Below are 6,211 nucleotides of genomic sequence, written 5' to 3'. Positions count from 1 at the left end.
CCATTAGCTTTCAGAAACTATAGCTATCATATCATGGTTACTCAATTTCATTTTTAAGCTCAGATTTTATCTTAATCTTTTCCCTTTCCCATGTTGTTTTATGATTTTCATGTCATCAGTTACCATTTGTTCTTATCATAAAAATAAAATGCATTATTTTTAGAATACTTTTAGGACAGAGGAGCAAAAGGAAGAGAATAAAATTCACTTAAAAATCCACCATTGTTAACAGTTGGTGTATGACTTTCCTAAACTTATCTAAGATTATTTACATTCCTTTTAAAAAATAAAATAATAGGATTCGTATTTATTTTTTTTGCATGGGCAGGCACCAGGAATCAAACCCGGGTCTCTGGCATGGTAGGCGAGAACTCTGCCTGCTGAGCCAGTGTGGCCTGCCCAGATTCTTATTTTTATGACGAGCTTCCCCCCCACCCCCCCACTCATCAGTAGATTGTGAACATCGCATGTTATTAAATCTGTGACATTTCAGTAGTGGGGAGTAACAGGAATCATTTCATCGACTGCACAAAACTCTAATATCCAGTGGAATTCCCCGGGTACTAGTTATTCAAACACACTCTGACCAATTGTGCCAACTTCCCCGCCGCTGACCTGGTGACTCCCGATCCATTCATAGCCCCACTCAGGGTATACTCTCCCTCCCCACCAAGCTCTTTGTGATAACTTGTTGGCCAGATGGAGCTTGTGTCAAATAAAACATGCATCCCCCCCCACAATAGTATTCACTCTCACAAAGTTATAAGCTGTGTATTAAGGTCACACCTGCAGTATGTGGCTGCTATTCTAAAGCAGTAACTCGGGTCGGGCCTGGGGAGGGCACTGCCCTGTAGGGCCTTGGGGCTGACCAGCCCTTGGTCATGAGGTGCAGGGGTCGCGCGGCAGTGTGGCACATCTAGAAATCTTTTTATTCAGTGCACCCAGGAAAAACAGCCTCTGGGGTTGACTGGTATTGAACCACCTCACAGGAGACTGTGAAATAAATTCATTATTTCTCGGTAATAGTGATATTACTGTTAATAACTATCACTCAACAGCTACCCTCTTGCTCTCAATGAGTAATCAATGAGTAATCGTCACAGCAACCTGTGAGGGCGATTTCAGCATCCCCACTTTACAAATTGCATAAAGAATTCAAGAGGTAAACCTTTTTGCCCAAAGTGACGGCATGTAAATAAACGGGAGTCAGGACTTGAACCCAGTGCGCTTTGCCTACATCGCCCACCCTGACGCCACTGGTCCACATCACCCCGTCTCACCCTCAAGGCTCTTGGAGGCTGAGTCCAGAACCAGGAGGTGGCCAGGCCAACCTGGATGGGGTGGAGAGCAAAGGGTGTCGGGAGTCTTGGGGGAGATTCTCCCATGGGTGCCCCTTACCCAGCCCACACAGGCCGGTGTGCGCACCTCCACTTTCAGCACCTCTACTTACTGGACAGGGTTGAGGAACGCTGACAGTCTTCCCTCTCCTCTCCACCCTTCTCTGCTCCTACAGACAGCCCTCTCCCAACATGCGCATACACACACCAATGCACCTTCTATAAATACCTCGGTGCTTTGGTTAGGCCATTGCTTCTTTCATGTTTAATCACATCTTGACTAGCATCCTAGGCTAGCTCTTTCTGCCTTCACAGATGATTTGTCTTTTAAAGTGACTTCTGCAGGAAGCTAACCTCATCTACAGTGTATGGATTCTGCTCATTTAACTTTGCACATAATGTCTTGCCAAGTTCTGGAAGGCTGCTCATTGTAGCCTCTTACAAATGCTGGCTACATATACTTTTATTCTTCAGTAACTTTAATTTAGCAGTTCATTCTCATACACCTCAATCACTTGTAATCAGTAAGGCCTTTAACCCTTGCTGTCCCTCCCCACTTGAGTGCCAAATTAAAGGGGTAGGACAGCACCTCTGACTCAGTCTGTCTGCCTGCAGGAGGGCTCAAGAAGGGGTAATTAGAGGTCTGGTGGAACGCTTCGGGAACCAAGGTGGTTCCAGTAGGAAGTTGATGAAAAAACCCAGGTGAAATAAATATGCCAGGAAATGAATGGCTTGTTTCTTGAGGTATATTTGTTTGCTTTATCAAATTTTTCTCATTTTCTAAAATGAATCTATATTACTTTTATAATCAGAAAAAAAAAAAAACCAACCAATGGTTAGTTACTTTGAGGATGGTAAGTCACAGGATGTTATGGGTCAAATTGTACCCTCCCAAAAAGATACATTCAGGTCCTAATCCTCTGTCCTGTGGATATGACAATATTTGGAAACAGGATATATGAAGATGATGTTTCTTAAGATGAGGCCAAACTGGATTCGGGTGGGCCGTAGTCCATTATGACTGGTGCCTTAACAAGAAGGGGAGCGTTAGACATAGATAACCAGAGAGCAGGCAGACATGGTGTAGGCAGACGTTGAGTTATGCCACAGATGTATGGCAGGCTACTGTCAGAACCCTACAGGCTACAGAAGCATGGCCCTGCCAACGACTTGGTTTAGTCTTCAGCCCTCTGAGCACTGGCCTAATGTCAACTTTCTTGCCAGGCTGCTCTGGCTTTGAACCCAGCTTGGCTTTACCTGGACCTGGGTTTTGTCTGGAGACTTAGACATGGCCTCTTTTTCAGGTGTGGGGTGGGATCGAAGTTCTCTTGTTAGTAACTGGTCTTGTATCTTAGCACTTTGAGTTTTACCTGCTTCTGTACCCCTGCCTCCACCCATGATAGGGTTGGGTCCCTTGATACAACTTCTTCACTCAACTATTGCATTTCATTGGTTATCACTTTCCTTGTACTTGTCTCCTGGAGCTGACTCCTCCTGGGGACTGAGTGTCAGACCCTGGTGCTGTCTATTCTGATTAATCTGCCGTGAACAGACTGAGCCCAAGAGCTGATGTTTGCCTTAACCGCGACCCTAGGAAACAAAAGGGTGAGTTTCTGCCCTTGTGTTTAGAATCTGCCTGTGTGGACTGTGATGCCTAAATTCACAAAGCAAATGTAGGCACATGCATTTATCTTCAGAAATAACTGGAAAAGCTACCATCGTCTATCAGTAATGCTACTCTATGAGGCAAGACAGGCCAGGAGCCTTGGGGACACCTGTGGGGGGCACTCAGTGTCTCAAGAGCACTCTCACTGAGGCCTGGGTGTGGTTTCATAGGGGAGTTGCAAAGGCTGTTTTACCTGGGAGTCTAGAATAACCAAAGACAGGTGACTCTTACATAATTTAGTGGTTGTACTGAGTAGACCTGGAGGCTACTAGGGGTTTGGGTTTCCTCAGGAGCTCAAGGTGCTAGATGAATGTGGGGTCCCCAGTGGAGATCTCCGGAAAATCACCAAGAGGTCAGTGCAAGTGGGTGCAATTCAAATTCACTGGGGTCTTTACAGATAGCTGAGGTCGAAGAGGTATAAGTCATGTCCCAAAACAATTTATTCTCACCCCATAATCACAGGCTAGGTTTTCCTGGAGCTGCCTTGTGTTCCATGAACCAAACAGGAAATCATTAGGCCCCATGTTATATCCAACCCCAGCCACTCAGAGAGGGAATAATGGCATCATGGATGGGATATCCATGATGAGAAGGGTAAAGGGAGGAGTTGATTGGAAATTACCTCTCAGGTAGGAGTGATGGTAGATTATGGGAGTTTTGGAGGATGATGCGCCAACTTATTGTAGAGAGAGAAGAGGCCAATGTCTGAGGCTCCTGAATTTGCTAAGGTTGACCTCCTGGGCTACCAGAACCACTTCTTACACTTTGAGATGAGTGTAGGGTAGAGTTCACAGTCTTCTGAGTGAACAGATATCAGGTAGGAAACAGGGTTATAACCTTACCCAGTTACAGAGGAGTGCCTCTTCCCAACTTCCATTGCAGTGGGAAGCCGAGGCCTTCTTCAACCCAGCCCCAGCCAGCAGCTTAACTGCAAATCTTGCCAGGCTCCTGAACCTCCTGGGGCAGGAACAGATAATGAGGCTGGACCCTAAGAGCTAAGCTCAGGAAGGGAGTGTGCAAGGGGCAGGTGGGTGAATAACCCCCCTATCTTGTCTATCCCATGGCCTCCCTGATGCTTTAGGGAGTCAATCATGTAGACATGCATTCAAAAGGTATTAATTATGCAGACCTCTTGACCCTGCAATTGCATTTTTAAGTTTATACCGAACAGAAATGCACACATATATTCAGGAAGATTGGAACAAAACTGGTTGGTAACAATGGGGGAAACAATCCAAATGTCATTAACTATAGATAGGATAAATTATTGTATAATCATACAGTCGAATACTTTTCAATAATAAGAATGAATACCATGCTTAAATCTCACAATGTTGAGTGGAAGAGGCCATTTCCTAAAGAATACATACTGTATAATTTCATTAATATAAAATTCAAAGTAGACAAAATTATGTTCTTAGAATGGTATGCTGCTAATTTCCATTTTCTTGATCTGGGTGCTGGTTATACAAATGTGTTCACTTTGTGAATTAATCTAGCTGTACACATATAGATTGTCAATGTTTCTGTTCATAAAAAGATTACTTAGGTTAGTGACATCATCAACACGGTGATGTAAGACATCCCTGGAAAAGTCCCCCCTCAGAAACAATGGATAAAAGGAAAAATACCACTTGCTGAGAATTCTGGTGGACAACAGAGACTGGAGAAGGGCTTCACAAATACTGAATTGAAAAAAAAGAAAAACAAACACCACCACCAAAAAAAGGTATGAGATATATGACCCAGACCTACCAAGTTGTACCCCTCCCCTTCAAGTGGTACCACACAACTTAAGAGTCACACAAAGGCAGCAGGGCCCTGATACCTCTTGCCATGAACACAGGCTACGGAGCCACTCACAACATGAGTTAGAACCTCACACATATCCATGCACAGGGATGCAAGGCTGCAGAGACCCTGGACAGAGCACAAGTGACTGGCAAGTAGGTAGATACAAAGAGCCCCCAGGACATAAAAGATACTGTGGCAGAACTGTTGGCAAGAGGTGCATATGCTCAACCCAGTCTCTGATTGCTGGATCACCAAATGAAAAAAAAAAACCAGACCTTTTGAACAGTTCTGAGCATATGGCCTTCCAGAGTGTAACACCTTAGTGGGGGAAGTATCTAAGTACATAAAAGCCTCAGGGGAAAAAAAAGTATGGGGTGGGGGGGTTGAACTGCCATAAGCAGGACAGGTCTCAGCATTGAAAAGTGTAACAAAAAGGGGGCATTAAGTGAGGGAGAGAAGTCAAACAAGTTACAGGAGCTGGAGAGAAAATTCTGAATAAAAACAGAACAGGTCAGGATTCCCAAAGAAGGAACAGAGGAAAGGAAGCTAGGAAGCTTTTACATGGAGTGGAAAAACTGCACATTAAAGGACAGTCTTAAAAGTTATACTGTATGTCCAGGGAAAGAAATAGGTGCAGAAAAGACCTGAGAAAATCTGAACAGTAAAGCACAGGCTACTCTAAATTTATACTTGGTCCAGTATAAGTTGGACCAAGTATCAAAGAAGAGCCTTAACACAAAGCCAATTTGCAATAAAACCTGAGGCAAGAGGGAGAAAGTGACCTTCAGAGTTAGCACATCAAAATAATCAGATGCCTAGACACAAGCAAAAAAAGTTATAAGAAACAAGAAGATATATCTGTTAAGGGAATAAATGAAAACTTCAGAGGAGACACAAACTTTGGAACAATTAAAGAAGTTCAAACAAATCTAAGTCAATTTAAAGAGATGAAGGAAAATATGGATAGAAAAAAGCTAATTGTGGTTATAGAGCTAAAGAATATTAAGAATATTAAGAAGACAATGTGTGAGCAAAAAGAAGAATTAGAAAGTTTAAATAGGAAAAAACAAATTATAGGGATGAAAAAGCACAATAATGGAGCTTAAAAATACGCTAGAGGGATACAACGGCAGATTTGAGCAGGCAGAAGAAAGAACCCACGAACACGAACATAGACAATTAAAATCATATACTCAGAAGAACAGATACAGGAAAGGATAGAACAAATTGAGCAGTGGCTAAGGGACTTGAGTGACAGCATGAAGCATACCAACATACGCATCACGGGAGTCTCAGAATGCGAAGAGAAGGGAAATGGGGCAGAAAGAATGTATGAGGAAATAATGGCCGAAAATTTCCCAACTCTTATGAAAGACATAAATATACATGTCCAATGAACACAATATACTCCAAA

This window comes from Tamandua tetradactyla, chromosome 10, assembly GCF_023851605.1.
Source record: "Tamandua tetradactyla isolate mTamTet1 chromosome 10, mTamTet1.pri, whole genome shotgun sequence".
Taxonomy (NCBI): domain Eukaryota; kingdom Metazoa; phylum Chordata; class Mammalia; order Pilosa; family Myrmecophagidae; genus Tamandua; species Tamandua tetradactyla.
Note: the sequence above shows the minus strand (reverse complement) of the source record.